Source organism: Myxine glutinosa, chromosome 4 (assembly GCF_964187855.1).
Source record: "Myxine glutinosa chromosome 4, kmMyxGlut1.1, whole genome shotgun sequence".
In the NCBI taxonomy this organism is placed as follows: Eukaryota; Metazoa; Chordata; class Myxini; order Myxiniformes; family Myxinidae; genus Myxine; species Myxine glutinosa.
Genome location: NC_136264.1, coordinates 158,308,981 through 158,331,228, shown reverse-complemented (window position 1 = coordinate 158,331,228; position 22,248 = coordinate 158,308,981). Strand labels below are relative to the sequence as shown.

General features: G+C 46.3%; 1 protein-coding gene across 1 annotated transcript in view; it reads left to right on the top strand.

Annotated features, from left to right (window-relative positions):
- Window positions 1-8,358: 8,358 nt before the first annotated feature.
- The window catches only part of LOC137412487 (TNFAIP3-interacting protein 1), a 67,284-nt gene continuing 53,394 nt past the window's right edge, over window positions 8,359-22,248 (top strand). Inside the window, exon 1 of the mRNA XM_078776659.1 lies at window positions 8,359-8,379. The gene's annotated coding sequence lies outside the window, so the exon portion shown is untranslated. The remainder of the gene's footprint in view (window positions 8,380-22,248) is intronic.

The following is a 22,248-nucleotide window of genomic DNA, read 5'->3' as shown; positions in this document are numbered from 1 at the left end:
GCAACTTTCATCGGATTTTCTTCCCGTTTTTTTTCAACCGAGTCTAAAACTATGTTAGCGACTGTGAAAAATGAAATGATATATCGAATTTGATTTGAAAGAAAACTGTGTGAGAGAGGAAGACACCACAGGCCTACAAAACAGGCCTCAAAGCTATGCGAGTTAATAAAATGGTGGATATTTGTTTATATGAAGCCGCTCCCACAATGGGTGGAGCTATGGTTCCCAGAATGGGTGGAGCTTTGAGGTTTTGTCTTCTCTGCAAGAACAAGAAGAAGAAGAAGAACAACAACAACAGCAGAGGGCACTCTATGACCAGCGTCTGCGACGCGGCTAAAAAAATCGCGCCATGATGATACACAAAAATACACCGCCTAAAATAACAGTTGGGGAAAATGTCGACATATATTAAAAATTTGCTTTTTCTTTTCGTTAAGATATATTACTTTTACGTTTTATGAGAGTCGGCACAAAAACGACATATATATCTTCGTTCTTTCTTATTTCATTCAACATTATTATCCGCAAGTAAAATATGTTTCACGAAATTACCGAGAGATATGCCTTCGTTTTTTTTTATTAGTTATGTGCGCATACACTTTAAATAGGTTTGGCAATAGGGGTTGGCGAGGAGTGTGAGGGGTTGTAGAGGGGTGTGAGGAGGTATTGGAGAGGAGTGCGAGGAGGCATTGGAGAGGAGTGCAAGGAGGAATTGGAGAGGAATGCGAGGAGGTATTTGAGAGGAATGCGAGGAGGTATTGGAGAGGAATGCGAGGAGTTATTGGAGAGGAGGGCGAGGAGGTATTGGAGAGGAGTGCGAGGAGGTATTGGAGAGGAGTGCGAGGAGGTATTGGAGAGGAGTGTGAGGAGGTATTGGAGAGGAGTGCGAGAAGGTATTGGAGAGGAGTGCGAGGAGGTATTGGAGAGGAGTGTGAGGAGGCATTGGAGAAGAGTGTGAGGAGGTATTGGAGAGGAGTGTGAGGGGTTGGAGAGGAGTGTGAGGGGTTGGCGAGGAGTGTGAGGGGTTGTAGAGGAGTGTGATGGGTTGCAGAGGAGTGTGAGGGATTGGAGAGGAGTGTGAGGGATTGGAGAGGAGTGTGAGGGATTGGAGAGGAGTGTGCGGGATTGGAGAGGAGTGTGCGGGATTGGAGAAGAGTGTGCGGGATTGGAGAGGAGTGTGCGGGATTGGAGAGGAGCGTGCGGGATTGGAGAGGAGTGTGCGGGATTGGAGAGGAGTGTGCGGGATTGGAGAGGAGTGTGCGGGATTGGAGAGGAGTGTGCGGGATTGGAGAGGAGTGTGCGGGATTGGAGAGGAGTGTGCTGGATTGGAGAAGAGTGTGTGGGATTGGAGAAGAGTGTGCGGGATTGGAGAGGAGTGTGCGGGATTGGAGAGGAGTGTGCGGGATTGGAGAGGAGTGTGAGGGATTTGAGAGGCGTGCGAGGGATTGGAGAGGAGTGTGAGGGATTGGAGAGGAGTGTGAGGGATTGGAGAGGAGTGTGAGGGATTGGATAGGAGTGTGAGGGATTGGAGAGGAGTGTGAGGGATTGGAGAGGAGTGTGAGGGATTGGAGAGGAGTGCGAGGAGGTATTGGAGAGGAGTGTGAGGAGGTATTGGAGAGGAGTGTGAGGAGGAGTGGTATTGGAGAGGCGTGAGGGTAGAGAGGAGTGAGGGGGTCACATATTATGTGAAATAAATAAGTTGTGTTCATCACACCATTTTAACCATTTTGTAAAATTTAATGTGCAGCATCTAAATCAAGATGTCCAAATGTCACACACCATACCCATGGGATTCCCACGGGTGACCCCATGAGTATATATATATACTCGATCTCGATTCTGTGTACAAAAAAAAAAAATACCTGATGATGTGACTGTGTGTATGAATGATGCATTCTAATGTGAATGTGCGTACTAATGATGCATTATGATGTGACTGTGTGTGTTAATGATGTATTATAATGTGAATGTGCGTACTAATGATGCATTATGATGTGACTGTGTGTATTAATGATGCATGATAATGTGAACATGTGTACTCATGATGCATTATGATGTGAATATGTGTACTAATGACGCATTATGATGTGACTGTGTGTATTAATGATGTATTATCATGTGAATATGTGTACTAATGATGCATTATGATGTGAATATGTGTGCTAATGATGCATTATAATGTGAATATGTGTATTAATGGTGTATTATAATGTGAATATGTGCACTAATGATGTATCATTATGTGAATTTGTGCATTAATGATGCATTATGATGTGAATATGTGTACTAATGATGCATTATGATGTGAATATGTGTACTAATGATGCATTATAATGTGAATATGTGTACTAATGATGCATTATAATGTGAATATGTGTACTAATGATGCATTATGATGTGAATATGTGTACTAATGATGCATTATGATGTGAATATGTGTACTAATGATGCATTATAATGTGAATATGTGTACTAATGACGCATTATGATGTGACTGTGTGTATTAATGATGTATTATAATGTGAATATGTGTATTAATGGTGTATTATAATGTGGATATGTGTACTAATGATGTATCATTATGTGAATATGTGTACTAATGACGCATTATGATGTGAATATGTGCACTAATGATGCATTATGATGTGAATATGTGTACTAATGACGCATTACGATGTGAAAATGTGTACTAATGATGCATTATGATGTGAATATGTGTACTAGTGATGCATTATAATGTGACTGTGTGTATTAATGATGTATTATAATGTGAATATGTGTATTAATGGTGTATTATAATGTGGATATGTGTACTAATGATGTATCATTATGTGAATATGTGTACTAATGACGCATTATGATGTGAATATGTGCACTAATGATGCATTATAATGTGAATATGTGTTCTATTGATGCATTATGATGTGAATATGTGTACTAATGAGGCATTATGATGTGAATATGTGTACTAATGATGCATTATGATGTGACGATGTGTATTAATGATGTATTATCATGTGAATATGTGTACTAATGATGCATTATGATGTGACTGTGTGTATTAATGATGTATTATAATGTGAATATGTCTGCTAATGATGTATCATTATGTGAATATGTGTACTAATGATGCATTATGATGTGAATATGTGGACTAATGATGCATTATAATGTGAATATGTATTCTAATGATGCATTATGATGTGAATATGTGCACTAATGATGCATTATGATGTGAATATGTGTACTAATGATGCATTATAATGTGAATATGTGTACTAATGATGCATTATAATGTGAATATGTGTCCTAATGATGCATTATGATGTGACTGTGTGTATTAATTGATGTATTATCATGTGAATATGTGTACTAATGATGTTTTGTCATGTGGATATGTGTACTAATGATGCATTATGATGTGAATATGTGTACTACCGATGCATTATGATGTGACTGTGTGCACTAATGATGCATTATGATGTGAATATGTGTACTAATGATGTATTATTATGTGAATATGTGTATTAATGATGTATTATAATGTGAATATGTTTATTAATAATGTATTATAATGTGAATATGTTTATTAATGATGTATTATAATGTGAATATGTGTATTAATGATGTATTAAAATGTGATTATGTGCACTAATGATGTATTATCATGTGAATATGTTTATTAATGATGTATTATAATGTGAATATGTGTATTAATGATGTATTAAAATGTGAATATGTGCACTAATGATGTATTTTAATGTGAATATGTTTATTAACGATGTATTACAATGTGAATATGAATAACCCAGAGGACCTCGGAGGAGGAGCTACGAATCCGAGAGGATACCCAGAGGACCTCGGAGGAGGAGCTATGAATCCGAGAGGACACCCAGAGGATCTCGGAGGAGGAGCTACGAATGCGAGAGGATACCCAGAGGACCTCGGAGGAGGAGCTACGAATCCGAGTGGATACCCAGAGAACCTCCGAGAAAGAGTTACGAATCCGAGAGGATACGCAAAGGACCTCGGAGGAAGAGCTACGAATCCGAGAGGATACCCAGAGGACCTCAGAGGAGGAGCTCCGAATCCAATAGCATACCCAGAGGACCTCGGAGGAGGAGGTACACCGCCGAGAGGATACCCAGAGGACCTCGGAGGTGGAGCTACGAATCCGAGAGCATACCCAGAGGACCTCGGAGGAGGAGGTACACCGCCGAGAGGATACCCAGAGGACCTCAGAGGAGGAACTCCGAATCCAAGAGCATACCCAGAGGACCTCGGAGGAGGAGGTACACCGCCGAGAGGATACCCAGAGGACCTTGGAGGTGGAGCTACGAATCCGAGGGCATACCCAGAGGACCTAGGAGGTGGAGCTACGAATCCGAGAGGATACCCAGAGGCCCTCGGATGAGGAGCTACGAATCCGAGAGGATACCCAGAGGACCTCGGATGAGGGGCTACGAATCTGAGAGGATACCCAGAGGACCTCGGATGAGGAGCTTCGCCGCCGAGAGGCTATCCAGAGGACCTCGGAGGAGGAGCTACCAATCCGAGAGGATACACAGAGGACCTCGGAGGAGGAGCTACGAATCCGAGAGAAAACCCAGAGGACCTCGGAGGAGGAGCTACGCCGCCGAGAGGCGAGACTCGGGCTCTGTCAGCGGACTGCCTCAACCATTCCCGTCTTACATAGGTGAGGCGAGTATGCGGGAGGCCTTACCCCGCCCTGCCTCATATATATACTTGAGCTCGATTCTGTCTTCAAAAACAAAAAAAAAAAAAAAAACCTCATCCCTCCCCACCTTATATAGGTGGAGGAGTTTGCGGGCTCTGTCGGCGTGCGACCTAGCCCTACCCCGCCTTATGTAGGTGGGGCGAGGCCTTGAGCTCTGCAGCCGGCGGCCTCACCCATCCCCGCCTTCTCGAGGTGGGGCGAGTATGCGGGAGGCTTTAACCCGCCCTTCCTTATATAGGTGGGGCAACCACTCGGGTTCAGTCGCCGGGCGGTCCCACCCTGACCCGCATTTTATTTTTTATAAAAGACCTCGATATAATATACATGTTTCCACACCAAAAGAAGATTTGAAATTTAAATTTAATATGTACATCCTTTGCTCTTATGTTGTATTTTGATGATTGTATTAGTTTATTAACTGATTGCAAAGTGTTTAACATGAAAGATTTCGCAAACGGATATTGGTTTTATTTTTGGAGTCCACTGAAGTTGATTCTTTGAAACTCTTTTCATGTTGAATCAATGCTATGAGACATTTTCTATCTTTACTCAATAATCTGTTTTTGGAAGATAGTTTCAATTTGATGGTAAAATACTTGGGCACTGGTGCAAACAATAGGGCCATTATAGTTGTAAAAACATCAGCATTTACATGTTCTTGACTTTATTATTTTCACCAGTATCTTGACATGTTTTGGATTTTGAAATCTTCCATCACAATCTTAGCCATCAATTCCTCTCCTAAATAAGTTCACCAATCTCTATGATTGAGGACCAGGAAGCTCAATGATAAATTGCAGTTTTGTTTTCTGTGCAAGTGAAGATTATTTTTCAGCGATAAACATGTGGCAACCCTCACTGACTGCTTGGGCTCTGGAGACCACATCAGGAAGCAGATTCTTCACCTTATTTGGTCCAAGGTTGGTGAAAAATTCTCACTTATTTCCTTTGATGGTGAAGTGGAGATGGAACACTCATTGGAACTCCCACTCATTCGTTCCTCTTTTTTGCCTATTCTAAAGGGTAATTCTCAAGTGTAAGTATCGAGGGTTCTAAAGTGTAATTCTAAAGGGTAATTCTGAAGGGTAATTATAAAGTATAATTATAAAGGGTAATTCTCAAGTGTAAGTATCGAGCGTTCTAAAGGGTAATTCTAAAGGGTAATTCTGAAGGGTAATTATAAAGTATAATTATAAAGGGTAATTCTCAAGTGTAAGTATCGAGGGTTCTAAAGGGTAATTCTAAAGGGTAATTCTGAAGGGTAATTATAAAGTATAATTATAAAGGATAATTCTCAAGTGTAAGTATCGAGGGTTCTAAAGGGTAATTCTAAAGTGTAATTCTAAAGGGTAATTCTGAAGGGTAATTCTGAAGGGTAATTATAAAGGGTAATTCTAAAGGGTAATTCTGAAGGGTAATGATAAAGTATAATTATAAAGGGTAATTCTAAAGGGTAATTATAAAGTATAATTATAAAGGGTAATTCTAAAGGGTAATTCTGAAGGGTAATTATAAAGTATAATTATAAAGGGTAATTCTAAAGGGTAATTCTGAAGGGTAATTATAAAGTATAATTATAAAGGGTAATTCTAAAGGGTAATTCTGAAGGGTAATTATAAAGTATAATTATAAAGGATAATTCTCAAGTGTAAGTATCGAGGGTTCTAAAGGGTAATTCTAAAGGGTAATTCTAAAGGGTAATTCTGAAGGGTAATTATAAAGTATAATTATAAAGGATAATTCTCAAGTGTAATTCTAAAGGGTAATTCTGAAGGGTAATTATAAAGTATAATTATAAAGGGTAATTCTCAAGTGTAAGTATCGAGGGTTCTAAAGTGTAATTCTAAAGGGTAATTCTGAAGGGTAATTATAAAGTATAATTATAAAGGGTAATTCTAAAGGGTAATTCTGAAGAGTAATTATAAAGTATAATTACAAAGGGTAATTCTAAAGGGTAATTCTGAAGGGTAATTATAAAGTATAATTATAAAGGATAATTCTCAAGTGTAATTCTAAAGGGTAATTCTGAAGGGTAATTATAAAGTATAATTATAAAGGGTAATTCTCAAGTGTAAGTATCGAGGGTTCTAAAGTGTAATTCTAAAGGGTAATTCTGAAGGGTAATTATAAAGTATAATTATAAAGGGTAATTCTAAAGGGTAATTCTGAAGAGTAATTATAAAGTATAATTATAAAGGGTAATTCTAAAGGGTAATTCTGAAGGGTAATTATAAAGTATAATTATAAAGTATAATTACAAAGGGTAATTCTAAAGGGTAATTCTGAAGGGTAATTATAAAGTATAATTATAAAGGATAATTCTCAAGTGTAAGTATCGAGGGTTCTAAAGGGTAATTCTAAAGGGTAATTCTGAAGGGTAATTATAAAGTATAATTATAAAGGGTAATTCTAAAGGGTAATTCTGAAGAGTAATTATAAAGTATAATTATAAAGGGTAATTCTCAAGTGTAATTCTAAAGGGTAATTCTGAAGGGTAATTATAAAGTATAATTATAAAGGGTAATTCTCAAGTGTCAGTATCAAGGGTTCTAAAGGGTAATTCTAAAGGGTTTTAAGGGGTAATTATAAAGTGTTTTAAGGGGTAATTCTAAAGGGTCATTTTGAAGTGCAAGTTTTCAATGGTTCCATAGGGTAATTTTAAAGTGTAATTCTAAAGGGTTCTAAAGGGTAATTCTAATGGGTTTTGTTCGTTTCTAGACTTTGCCTATTTTATATTTAAAATGCTGGACTGAACCTCATCCTTCGGACACGAGTGCGATTTTAAATAGTGCATTAAATGTTTCCCAATCGGCCCGTTGCCAGATTTTGTCGCAGGTTGTGACAACAGTGCTGTCATTGTTTTAACTCATGAAGGAATGCTTGCAGTGAACTTGTTTAACTAAAGTCAGTGCAGGATGAAGATTTCACTTTGCAAAGGGTTGTCCAACCCATGTTCAAATGTTCAATGCAGATTGCTTTTAATTCGTTTGAATGCTTTTCAATTAGCTAATAAACCCATATGCTTTTTGCTCATCCCCACTCATTCGTTCCTCTTTTTTAACGAAGTGACCAACGAACTTTTTAACTAACTAACTGTGGAGTGGCTAACTGGATTGCAATCTGGCTTAGTGGTAGGAAACAAAGTTTAGCTGTGAGTGGGATGATGTCTTGCTGTAAGGATTAAGTGGTGGCCTAACTTGGGGATCAGTACTTAGACCATTATTAATTATAATTTAAGCTGGTATTCATTTGGTTTTCCTCGGAAGGACGACAGGCTGAGTCAACCCACCTGGTGTTAATTCAACGACACACAACAGTGGCTCAAACTCAAGACCCTAAGATCTCAAGCCAGCCACTTTAACCGTGAAGCCAACACCTGGCTGATAGTGGGGCGAAGAGTCATGTTTGTAAGACGTCGCAAAGTTTGTAGGTAACTTGATAGCAAAGCAGAGAGGGGTAGGAAACAATTAATCACTTCCTTATGCGTCGAAGTTCCTCACATACCTTATTTTTCAACACCAGCTGAATATTGTTTTCAGCCTATCAGGAGTCAGTATGGCCAGTAGTCCCACCCACTGGCAGGCAAGGGACTTTCCCTGAACAAAAATACCCGTCACACTTGCGTCACGAGATCGTTGCAGGTATAGTGTTCTTCCTTCACTTATGGCTTTACCGACATTTCAACGAAACTTTTTTCACTTTTTCATTAATTTCGTGTTCGTAAAAACAGCATATTGACGGCTGATGGTGTTTCTGGTCTTGTTAATTGTGAATGTTTATTTAGTCATTGATTTATCCATTTATTTCTTGATTTATCCATTTATTTCTTGATTTGAGAATGCCAAACCTGAATGTATAGGTGTACACTCATCGTCCCATTTGTGTTGAAAAATGTTTCAAAATTTGATATTCATTCTCATCACCACATTGTCGGCAGAGATGGCGAAACTACCTTTTGAGATGTGTAGTCTTGGTTCGATTCCCGACCCAAATCTAAACTGTCAGATTGGTGATTTGCATTCAGGTCGTTGTCCATCACAAAGTGTACCGTCGATCACCAAGGAGCTCGGACTTGAAGCATGGGATTGACTAATCTGATATATAGCAACACTGCTAACTACCCCATTTGCTCTGTTAATTTGTGTCAATGCAAAGGAGTCGCAAGTGGAGTTATTATAAAAACCGAGATTGTAATGTAAGTTATTTTACAAAGCTTGGGGCACATTTTAACCATTTCTCAAACGTATGGTGGTTGCCATCATTGAGAGAAGAAAAGGTGGTGGGATGGAAAGGATCCGTAGCGTGAGGGAGCGAAGCAACCGAGGGGATGTATTTGGGAGGGGGGTGCTCTGGGAGGGGTGTAGGTTTTGAAAGTGGAGGGAAGGTCTCAGAGGGAGTGGGTGGGTGTGGGAAGAGGTGTAGGTTTTGGAAGGGAGAGGGAATGTCTCAGAGGGAGTGGGTAGTTCTGGGAGGGGGGTGGCCTCGGAGGAGGTGTAGGATTTAGAAGGGGGAGGGGTGTAGGATTTGGAAGGGGGAGGGAGGATGTCAGAGGGAGTGGGTGAGTCTGGGAGGGGGTGGCCTAGGAGGGGGTGTAGGATTTATAAGGGGGAGGGTGTGTAAGATTTGGAAGGGGAAGGGGAGGGGTTGTAGAATTTGGGAGGGGAGAGAGTGTAGGGTTTGGAAGGGGGAGGGACGGTCTCAGAGGGAGTGGGTGGGGGGGGGGGGTGGCCTGGGAGGGGCATAAAATTTGGAAGGGGGAGGAGTTGTAGCATTTGTAAGGGGAGGGGTTGTAGGGTTTAGAAGGGGGAGGGAGGGTCTCAGAGGTAGTTGGTGAGTCTGGAAGGGGGTGTAGGATTTGGAAGGGGAGGGAGGCTCTCAGAGGGAGTGGGTGGGACTGGGAGGGGGTATAAGATTTGGAAGGGGGAGGGAATGTACGATTTGTATGGGGGAGCGTGTAGGATTTGGAAGGGGTGGGTTGCAGGATTTAGAAGGGGGAGGGGGTGTAGGAATTGGAAGTAGGAGGGTGTGTCTCAGAGGGAGTTGGTGAGTATGAGAGGAGGTGTAGGTTTTGGAAGGGGGAGAGAATGTCTCAGAGGGAGTGGGTGCGTCTGGGAGGTGGTGTGGCCTCGGAGGAGGTGTTGAACTTGGAAGGGGGAGGGATTTAGGATTTGTAAGGGGGAGGGAGGGTCTCAAAGGGAGTGGTTTGGTCTAGGAGGGGCAGGATCTGGCAGATCCAGGGATTTCAAGATGGAGAGGGGCCGGGGGGTTGGGGGAGGGGGAGGGTGGTATTCTCTGTGTGGGATTTCGGATATTTTCCATCAAATCACTTGCAGAAAGCATAGCTTGTTTACGGTAGTTCTGTGAATCGTGTGTCGCCATTACGCAGTCTCCATCAGTTGCTTTCAGTAGGTTGGTTAAGGGTGATCAGTTAGCACCCATGACTTGATTTCATCATTTTTAGGAGGGAACATAACACAGAACTCACTCACACATCCTACCTCCAGTACAGAAGTGTAACCAACCATTTGTAACAATTGAGCCACTCCATGTGAAAATTCAGCACATATGAACAATTTTGTCTCTTACGGTTGATCCGTGGAACACAAGGAATTTAAATTTTGTGGGCAGTGATGCTCGTTTTAGTACAGTTGGATCCCGCTTTTCGCGGGGATACATTCCTGGAAAATCCACTAATAGCGAAACCCATGAATAGCAGGGCATTGTTTCAATGGAAAAAGGTTGGATAGGTTCCTGAGTTGCGAAAATCCGCAAATAGAGAGGAACAAACCCTGAACGGCGAGGCAAAATCCGCGAATGGTGATGCAAATCCCGAGAATGTCAATGACAATCCGCAAAGCGAAGGTCGACGAAAGTCCCGGAAATGGCGAGACAAAACCCGTGAATGTCGACGAAAATCCACAAAGGTCGATGAAAATCTCGTGAATTTATGCTGCGGCATTGTTTCAATGGGGGAAAGGGGGGATGCGTTATAGGTTCCCGGCAGATCCTGATTCATAGAGGAAATTTTTTAAAGTTTAAAATATTTTCGACCGCAAATGCACATGATGACAGTTTCACAAAAAATGCTTACAAATAAAAACAAAATGACAGCACCAGGTACCATTTCCAATTTATTGAAGGAATGTGCTTACAGTTTATTAAAAGTGCTTAACCAGCATAATCATACCGTACCGTGAAAGTAAAAAACAAACAACACCATCGTGTACCGTTTAACATTTCTATTTTACAAAGATACACAACTTACAAATGATGATGATGGTGATGATGATGATGGTGATGAATTGAAATCCTATGAATTCCTTGAACTTTGAGGGCGACCCAAATGATGGTGCAGCAAAATCATGCACTAAGGGAAAGCCAGGAGTATGTGAGGACACTGGTGAGACTGCTGATACTGAGAGGAACACGGGGGAGGGTGCTGGTGATCTTGAGGTGGAGGGAGCAGGGCTGAAGAAATGGGTGATGGGGAGCTGCCTGATACATTACCCAACATTTCAATGCACCTCTTTGTACGGGAGCAGCGCATCATCCAAGGCCCTCTTGAACTTGAGGTACCTCTCCACAACTGGGTCAGCGTCTTGCACCCTGTCGACAATCGCCCGCGTGTCCTGCAGCAACTCACCCTGGAACTGGACTGTGAGGTTGGACCTCGGCACCTCTTCCTCATTTCTGCCTGCCTCTGCCTCCTCCTCCTCGGAAACCTTTGGAATGGCGTCCAACTCGTCCTCGATGAGCGGGTTTAGGGAACGGTTCAGCATCATGGTTTTCAGCATGAAGTCCCTCGTCTGCGTGTTGTCCTCGATCCATATTCTGAGGGTCTTCTCCATCCTTTCCATGTGGACATTCCAGACATGGGTGACCACCTTTGTACTCAATATAGTGCTCGCTGAAGCTTTCTCATGCATGGTCTTCTCCTTCTTCCGTATGTAGTGAATGGTGGATTCGTTGATGCCGTAACGCCTGCCAACAGAAGCACTCTCTCCTCTCGAAAGGCAGTTGAGCAGCTACATTTCTGGCTAAGGCTCATGACTTTCTTCTGCCTCTTGGTAGTTGACGCATCTCCGGTACTGGTCTTGCGCTTGGGAGCCATAATTGAATGATGAGCAGAGCGAGTCACAACCACAGGTCGAAGCAACGGGACGAGAACAATGATCGAGATCGAGGACACAATCTGTATATTATGTAGGATTGCGAGCATTGTGGGTATCTCCGGGAGCCCATTGTTTGTGGATGATGTTATCGGATGATGCTGTATCAAGCGTATCTGCTAATTTCAATAATAGATTCAATGAAGCATTTGCATTCTATAATTTGCAGAGGTTGACATGTTTGAGTCGCTGATGGAACATCCCCCGAAGCGTTTTCATTGTGTAACATCTCTGATGATGCTCTACCATAAATTGCAAACTGTAATTGATTTAACTAGGGCATGCCCGTACTATATCTATATCTAAAATTATATCCCCCCCCTCTATTTACATGAAATGGTTTGGTCCAAAGCGAACGGCTTGCGAGTGGTGACAATCCCCCCCCTCTATTTACATGCAATGGTGTGGTCCAAAGCGAACGGCTTCCGGAGTTTGGTAAAGAAATCGCCATCGCGTGCACAAACGCGCAGGAAAGCGAATGAATCGCAAATTCGTTTTTATTAGTTGTAAAACATAGTTTAACGCCAACATAGTTTGCAAACGTGAAATAAATGAATACGCTCTCAAATGTGCCATCCGAGGCAGAGTGTGCCCGCCACGTTCGGCACACGCGATCGTTCGCTGCTCTCTGATTGGTTGAATCGTTTTTTGGACATAGCTCGGTAAGTAATTGTCCGATTAATATGAAACCTTGAAAAGGCACATCCTCGGGTCCCCAGCAATATACCTGGCAAGTTAAAAGTATATCGGACCCGTGGTTGTCGAGAAACAGCGGTCACAGACAAACGTACAGACAGACAGACAGAGATTACTGGAATTATAGATAGATGAAGCGTTTGCATTGCATAATTCACCGAGGATGACTTGTTTACACATCTGGTGGGATATCCCGCGAAGTTGCTTATAGTGTGGCTAAAATTTGCGCCCGCCAAAGCCATGAAAATGCAAAGCACACAGCAGTGAATGTATGGTACTGTACTGTATAAGCAGGTCATGCTCACGGCTTGTATAAGATGTTTTTTTTTGGATACGTCCAGCTGCTTTATGCATGGCTGGTTAAAAAGATGCATTTTATAAATGTGTCAATGTAACGGCTGTACAGTACCATACTGTATAAGCAGGTTATGCTTGTGGCTCGTAGAATAAGTTTTTTTTTGTGTATGTCCAACTGCTTTATGCATGGCTGGTAAAAGATCGGTTTTATAAAAATGTGTACTGTATAAAATGTGTGTATACTGTAAATGTGTGTATACATTTTTTATAAAAGATGTGTCAACCTAACGGCTCGTGAATTTTTTTTGCACCCCTGAAAAACCGCGAATTCGCAGAACATGTTTACGAATAGGGGGGAAAAATCCGCGATTTCGTGGAACACAGCCTCGAAAAGAAAAAAAAAACGTGAATTTGCGGGACATTTTTCCACGAATAGAGAAACATGTCGCATTTTATCAACCGCAAATACACGGATTCCTGGAACCGCGAATAGCGGGGTCCGACGGTACTTGATTTTTCTCATCACCCGGAAGTGATTTGATGCGAACGATTCGATCCGCCATATTATCACTGGCATCACAAACGGGTGCAGGCTGAATACCGTCCAATGCAGGTACTGATTTGTTACTTGTTTCATCAGTTACTTTCAGAGACATCAGTATTGTCAAGTGGATCAGAAGAAGCGGTTGCTTCATTACCTTGTACTCGTACCCATGGTTTGGCCTCGGTTTCTGCTGCTGCTGCTGCAGGCCTACTCTGTGGTGGCTGTGCCTCATCCACAAACTTCACATACCATCCACAAACTGATTTACAAAAACAAGTGCATCCCGAGAATGTACATGCCAAGACGAGAAGGAGGGAGCGGCCTGATGGAACTCAACCAGGTGAACAGAGCAATGATTGTAGGACTAGCTGAGTATGTGAAATGCTCAACAGACTATCAGATGCAATTTGTAAACACGCATGAACACAACAAACCTGAAAAAGCATCCCTAACTCGCCATGCAAATAATTTCCAAAAACAGGTGTGAATAGAAGATGCCGCACAGGAAAATGAAACAGCAACAAATACAGCCCCAATAATAGCAAAAAAGACAAAATAAATAAACCAAAATAAATATCAAGAAATATACATCAACAACTGGGAGAATGACAAAAGAGCAGGGAAAATACAAAAAACAATTAGACAAAGTGGGGATAGACAAAGAAGGCTCATTGGAATGGCTAAGAAGAGGTCAGCTCAACTGGCACGGCGAATGAATCATAATAAATGCCCAAGATCGAGGACACTACACCAATGGATTTTAAAAGATGGCGGGACTGAGCCAGATGGACAAGTGTAGATTCTGCAAGACAGAAACAGAAAGTACTAGTCACCTGCTCTCGGGATGCAAAAAACTATTATCAGAACAACTTTACACACAACGGCACAACAAAGTATGCAAAGTGATTCATTGGCATAGCTGCAAAAATTTAAACATCCCAGTACCACAAAACTCATGGAAACACAATCATTGGCAAGGGCAATCATTGAAAACGAGGACGTCATGCTCACGTACAACCTGATGATTGCATCAAGTGTGAATGTAGAAAACAAAGCATTGTGTCTGGACATTGTACTCAGGAACAAAAAGGAAAAGACAGCATTGATGATGAGATACCAGCACCCAGCGATTTTGGCCTAAACAATGCAGAAATGAAGAAAATGACCAAATACCAGGACTTCAAAAATGAGGTCAAGAGATCTCAGAAGCTGAAGAACATCAAAATTGTACCTGTGATAATTGGAGCAACAGGAATGATAAAGAAGAACCTCACTGAGATTTAAAAAACCATCCCCGGGAATATTACCACATATTAAGTACAACCGGAGGCAATCCGGGTTCTGTGACGATCCTGAAAAGAGCCCTTGGAACAAAACTCTGAAATGAAAAAAACCGTGATCCCTTACCGAAGCAGAGGCCGTTTAATGGCCCTTTTAGACCCTTTAATTTTACGTACTTGGGAGATACCTGTGCTACGCACGGGTGGGAGGCCAGAAGCAAACAGGCAATGCAGATACGGCGAATGCTAAAGCATGAAACCAATAAATTCCACATTCCTGTAGCACCTTCAGTCGCACGTCAGACATGGACAGCAAGTTCGTGAAGGACTTCAATGAAAAACGTACCCATTCGCAAACAAACGGGTACGTTCATGTATGGAAACATCGATCGTGGGACTGTGGCGAATCTGCATATGGCGATCCGCGAAGTTCACGTTCAGAAAGTAGAAACCATCACGGCATATCGTCATTCACTTGAACTCGATATATCTTTTTTCATTCCAAACATAACTCCAATCACAAATTAATCACAAAATAAACTTTTAACAACATTGTTAATGTTTCCTTCATTGTAAAACCTTCCAAATCAACAGTTACACGGATTTTGAGTCGATAGGTGTCACGGCCTTGGCAAGATCGATGGAGACAGCGATCTGTTAGCATATTCACCACCCAAATAGCTATGTGGAATTCTCTCATGCAGAGATTAAATGTCGTTTGAACTTTGGCCAAGGTCATTATTTACTTTTAATGATGTTTATATACGAATGATATTTAATGATGTTTATATTGGTTTTGGGTCGTCCTTTCCGCATATCTCGTGGGATTGTAAGTTCAAGGATTCGTTCAAGGTTCGTGGGATTGTAAGTACTGTATGTAAGATTGTTGTTGTCCGAGTTCGATCGGTGCAGCTGTGCTGTGCAGCGATCGGTGCAGCCATTTGTGCGGCACCCGGAAAAACAACATCGTCACAATGAAAACAATGAACGTTATGCAAACGCGAATATTATGCGGGAGTCCAAACCTGAGAATGCTGGAGACTAACGCTGAAATTGGGAAAACGAAATAGCCTATTTAACTCCTGGAGATCCCAGGATTATCCACCCAAAATATCTCTGTGATTGGTTCAGCTGTTTTTGCGGTACCTTCGAACAGACAGACAGACAGACGGACGGACATTTGGTGAATTATAGTAAGATATTGAAGGAGCTGACGTAGTCGGAAGAATGGACGCGACAAAAAGCTGGAATTCGTCTGAGTTTCTTTATTGTCACAAAACAACTCGGGTACTCTGAAAAGCCCGTTTATCGGGCAGCAATATATATATATACACATTATCCCGGAGCGTTTGCCCGGGAAAGGCGAGAGGGGGCGTGGCCGGGCGTCCTGGCCGCGGCCTGGCAAGTCGAGGGCGGGCATGCCCGGGCATGCCCGGGCGTCCCGGACGCAGCCTGGCAAGTTGAGCGCGGGCCTGCCCGGGCATCCTGGACGAGCCCGGCATGGTGATCGCTCCGCGTCCTTGGTAGGTGCAAGGCGATTGTGTAAACCCAGCGGTAGCCGCTACACTCGTCCCCCCAGAATCGACTTGCACCGGCAGGGTCAATTTGAGGGGGGTCCTGATGACCCGGCCGAAGCGACCCCTGGCGGGTCGTGGGGGGGGGGGGGCGGGGGGGTCCGGTGTGGTGATGGGCGGTCGAGTGGGGGGCACTGTGGACGGGGGGGGCGGCCTCGCCGCGACGGAAGGGCCAACCGTGGCGGTTGGTCGATGTCCACGTGCGCCGGCTTGAGGCGGTCCACCGCAATCCGGTCCGACCTGCCGCCGATGTCGATGACGAATGACTTGTCGTCCCGTCGCAGGACCCGGAAGGGCCCGTCGTACGGCGGCCGGAGTGGCCCCCGATGTGCGTCATGACGCACAAAAACGTACTGCGCTGTGCGAAGCGCTGAGGGGACGTAGGACTGGGGGTCACCATGGTGGGATGTTGGCACGGGGGCAAACCGTCGGGCGGCCTCCTGGAGGTCCGAGCGCTGGTGAGCTGCGGACCAGGGACTGGTAGCGTCGGGCACGAATTCGCCCGGGACGCGTAACGCCTGGCCGTAGACAAGCTCGGGGGTGGATGCCCGGGGCCTTGGGGGCCGTGCGGAGGCCCAAAAGGACCCACGGCAGCCGGTCGGCCCAACCGCCGTCTTGAAGGCCGGCCATGAGCGCGGCCTTCATGGAGCGGTGGAATCGCTCGCACAACCCGTTGGCTTGGGGGTGGTAGGCCGTAGTACGGCGGAGCTTGACCCCCAGGTTGCGGGCGACCGCGCCCCACAGCTCGGAGGTGAACTGCGGTCCGCGGTCCGACGAGATTTCCGCCGGTGCGCCGAAGCAGACGACCCAGGTGGCGATGAAAGCCTGCGCCACGTCGGCGGTGGTGTTGGAGACAAGGGGAACGGCCTCTGGCCACCTGGTGGTCCTGTCCACCATGGTGAGCAGGTGTGTGAACCCCTGTGATAGGGGGAGGGGGCCCACCAGATCCACATTGACGTGTTCGAAACGTTGTTCGGGCACGGTGAAAGGTGCCAGCGGGGCCTGGGTGTGTCGGTGGACCTTGGCCTGTTGGCAGGCTGTACAGGTGCTGGTCCAATCGTGGACGTCCCGTCGAAGGCCGTGCCAGACGAATCGCGCCGACACCAGCTTCTGGGAAGCTTTCCGGCCCGGGTGGGAAAGGCCATGGAGGGAGGCGAAGATGCGGCGTTGCCAGGTAACGGGCACGATGGGGCGAGGCTGGCCTTGGGAGACGTCGCAGAGCAGGACAGTGTCCGCGAAGGGGATGGCGGCCAGGTGGAGGCCCGTGTCCGCCGCCCGAGGGCTTGCACCGTGGTGTCGGTGGTTTGGTCCGCCGCCATAAGCGCGAAGTCCACGCCGAGGTGGACCGCGTTCGCGCTGGCCCGAGAAAGACAGTCGGCCACGGCGTTGTTTTTGCCGGCGACGTGCCGGATGTCCGTGTTAAACTCCGACACGGTGGAGAGGTGGCGCTGTTGGCGGGCCGACCACGGCTCCGTGACCTTGGCCATTGCGTAAACCAACGGCTTGTGGTTGACGAACACCGTGAAGGGTCGGCCCTCCAGGAGGTGGCAGAAATGGCGAACGGCCAGGTGTAGACCGAGGAGCTCACGGTCAAACGTGCTATATTTGAGCTCGTTCGGCCGGAGCTGCCGGCTGAAAAAAGCGAGTGGCTGCCAAACCCCGTTCACCCATTGCTCATGTACGGCGCCCACCGCGTAGTCGGAGACATCCGTGGTGAGGGCGATGGGAGCGTTGAGCACCGGGTGAGCGAGCAGTGTTGCGTCGGCGAGGGCCTGCTTTGAGCTTTGGAAGGCCGCGTCCATTGCTGCGGACCAGACGATGTCCTGCTTGGCCGGCTTGCCCCGGAGGGCTTCGTAGAGGGGCCGCATGAGTTGAGCAGCGCGGGGCACGAAGCGGTGATAGAAATTCACCATTCCCAGGAATTCCTGCAGGGCCTTTATGGAGCGGGGACGCGGAAACGTGGTGATGGCCTCGACCTTGGTTGGCAGCGGCACGGCCCCGTTCTTGGTGATGTGGTGGCCGAAAAAATCAACGGCCGTCGTGCCGAAGTGTCATTTGGCCGGGTTGACGATGAGGCCATGCTCGCTGAGGCGCCCGAGCAGTGTTCGGAGGTGGAGGAGGTGCTCGGCCCGGGACGTGCTGGCGACGAGGATGTCGTCCAGGTAAACGAAGAGGAACGGCAGGTCACGCAGCACGCCATCCATCAAGCGCTGGAACGCCTGAGCCGCGTTCTTGAGGCCAAACGGTATCCGTAGGAATTAGAATAAGCCGAACGGCGTGATGACGGCCGTTTTAGGGATGTCGGCCGCCCTGACAGGTACCTGGTGATATCCCCGTATGAGATCGATTTTTGAAAAAATGACCCGTCCTGCCAGACGGGCGGAGAAGTCTTGGATGTGCGGGATCGGATACCTGTCGGGGGTGGTAGCGTCGTTAAGGCGGCGGTAGTCGCCACATGGGCGCCAGCCGCCCCCTGATTTTGGGACGATGTGTAGTGGCGAAGCCCACGCGTTATCGGAGCGCCGCACGATGCCGAGGTGTTCCAAAGCGTCGAACTCGGCTTTGGCCATGGCGAGCTTGACTGGGTCGAGGCGGCGGGCTCTGGCGTAGACCGGCGGGCCCGTGGTTGGTATGTGGTGCTGGATCCCATGTCGTACTGCGACAGCCAAAAACGTCGGCCGCGTGAGGGCCGGGAACTCCGTGAGCAGGCGAGCAAACTCGTTCGCCGCCGGGAGGGCGCATGCCAGCTCGGTCGGAGCGGAGCTGCTCAATGTGCATACCAGGGAGCTGAAGGTCTCGGCGTTGATGAGGCGACGCCGTTGGACGTCCACCAGCAGTCCATGTGCGCAGAGGAAGTCGGCGCCTAGCAGAGCCATGGGCACGTTTGCGGTTACAAACGTCCAAGCAAAGTGTTGGCCGCCGAAGCAGAGGGTGACGTTGCGCGGGCCGAAGGTGCAGATGGCCGATCCGTTGGCCGCCACCAAGGAGGGGCCGCAAACCGCGGACTGCCTGTCCTGATCGGAAGTGGGTATGACGCTCAGTTGGGCGCCGGTGTCGCACAGGAAGCGCCGTCCAGACGCTTTGTCCGTGATGAAAAGTAAGTTGCCCGTGTGGCCGGCGCTTATGGCTGGTAATGAACGCCGGCCCGGCCGTTTCCCGGCCTGCCGAAGGTGCACGGGGGTCGGCATGTCCGGGCCTTCTGTCCGAACCTGGCATGATAGTAACACCACGCTTGGTCAGGTGGAGGCCCCGGTCGTCGTGCTGGAGGTGATCGGCTCGGTGTTGCGGCCGCCAATTGCGTCGGCCGTTCGGTCGTCGACCGTGCCGGGTGCTCGGGCGCCATGGGCATTGCGTCGGATGGCAGTGGGCCCCAGGTCGCTGCTGCAATGCGTTGGCCTGCCGTGGAGATCTTGTCAGCTTCCCTGGCGAGGGCGCGGGGATCCGTGATCGTCGTGCTCGCCAGGGCGAGGCGTACCGGGCTAGGCAGCTGACGGAGGAACAGCTCCCGGAACAGGAATGCCGGAGAGTGCTCGCCGAGCAGCGAAAGCATGTAGTCCATTCGCTCGGACGGGCGCGTGTCGCCGAGCTCGGGCAGGTCGAGCAGGCGCCGTGCGCATTCCGCCGATGGAAGGGCGAAAGCGTCGAGGAGGAGCTTTTTAATCGCGCCGTATTTGTCTGCGGCTGGCGGGCTCTCGAGGAGGCTCAGGGCGCGGGCCGCGGTGGCTGAACCGAGCGCTGCTACCACATGGTGGAAGCGGGTGTCGTCGGCCGTGATGCCTCGCAGGGCGAACAGGGAGTCCGCCTGGGCGAACCAAACCGCCGCGTGAGCCTCCCAGAAGGTAGGCAGTTTAAGGGCAACTGCCGTGTCCATGTCGGTAGGTCACAAATGAAGGAGCTGTGCTCCCACGTAGTCGGAAGAATGGACGCGACAAAAAGCTGGAATTCGTCCGAGTTTCTTTATTGTCACAAAACAACTCGGGTACTCTGAAAAGCCCGTTTATCGGGCAGCAATATATATACACACATTATCCCGGAGCGTTTGCCCGGGAAAGGCGAGAGGGGGCGTGGCCGGGCATCCTGGCCGCGGCCTGGCAAGTCGAGGGCGGGCATGCCCGGGCATGCCCGGGCGTCCCGGACGCGGCCTGGCAAGTCGAGAGCGGGCGTGGCCGGGCGTGCCCGGGCATGCCCGGGCGTCCCGGCCAAGGCCTGGCAAGTTGAGCGCGGGCGTGCCCGGGCGTCCTGGACGAGCCCGGCATGGTGATCGCTCGGCGTCCTTGGTAGGTGCAAGGCGATTGTGTAAACCCAGCGGTAGCCGCTACAATATAATAATTCACATTCTTCAGACCCCTTGACACCCTATAGATCCTTTAAACCCATTAGACCTTTTAGATACCTTAGACCCTAACTACTATTGGAACATAAGCTTCAGATCCTTAGAACCCGTAAGACCCTTCTCGACCCCATATAGAACCTTTGACCTCTTAGACCACTTTCAGACCATTTGGACACCTTAAACCCTTTAGAAGCATGAGACTCCTTTCAAGACACTCCACACAAACATGAAAAGAGTCTTCTTGCAATATACAGGCCTCCTTTTTTTTTTTTTTTAAAGCAAGTAATGTGCAAACTCTCACCACCTGGAGGGTGGGTACTCTGTAGCTGCTAGCATTATTGAAACGTGCATTTCATACTTGTTTTCCACATTATTGTTGCTTCCACTTTCTGTTTAATTTTCACATTATTGTTGCTTTCACTTTTCTGTTTAATTTTCACATTATTGTTGCTTCCACTTTTTCTGTTTAATTTTCACATTATTGTTGCTTTCACTTTTCTGTTTAATTTTCACATTATTGTTGCTTTCACTTTTCTGTTTAATTTTCACATTATTGTTGCTTCCACTTTTCTGTTGTAATTTTTACATTATTGTTGCTTCCACTTTTCTGTTGTAATTCTCATATTATTGCTGCTTCCACTTTTCTGTTGTAATTTTCATGTTATTGTTGCATCTACTTTTCATCAGAATTGTTCACGATATAAAACATGCAAAACCCAAATCAAAATGCACAGTGGAGAGTACAGATGAGAGATAAACTTGACAGGAGGCCTCTCCTGACTCCTCAGTTCTTTCTTTTTCAGTTCCCTCTTCCTCGTAATCTGTAGCTGTTAAACACATTCCATTTGTTTGTAGAACCTGTCACAGGAGGATCGAGTAAAACAGCATTTGCCCGAGTACCACGATAGCAGTGTTTCCAAGTAGACCGCCATATTGTTAAGCGGTGCCGAGCGCTCCGTTCCGTTTGACTGCTTGCTGGAGCGCATTGAATCAAGCGGGAAGGAAGCCGCTTGCCAACGGAGGACACCCATTAGACTGGGTGTATCGTCATTGCCCATTAGACACCATTTAGACTGGATACACTGGTGTGTAGTAACGTCACGTGACATACAGTCATACTGTTGTGGAAGTACAGCTCATACATATGCTAATGAGGGACTGATGACGCGTTGCTGTGACGTCTGTATAATAAAGGGTACTGTTGCACATACTCAAAGCCTTAGAGTTACACATCTGTAAAAGCTACAGCAGTGTAGTGAGCGGCAGTGCGTACTGATCGTGATTTTTTTTTTTTTTACTTGAATCGACTTGCGATGTTATAGTTAAATATTCATTAAAACGTAATATGAGTTTTGCTTCTGAAAATGACAGTAGAGAGCCGTCAAGTTTGCTGTTTCAATTATATTTTTTACGTGGTGATGTTGATGCGTATAAATTATAATGTATATGAATATTGCCATCGTCAGAACACGAGTGACGTCATGTCTGATAAAATTCCCTCATTTACAAAGTACAGTATGGAGCAAATGTGAAGAGATTATTATTCCTTTCCTTTGGTATTTGCAGTATAAATACTTTAAAATGTGGATTAGTCATTTGTAGATTCGTAGGAAAACC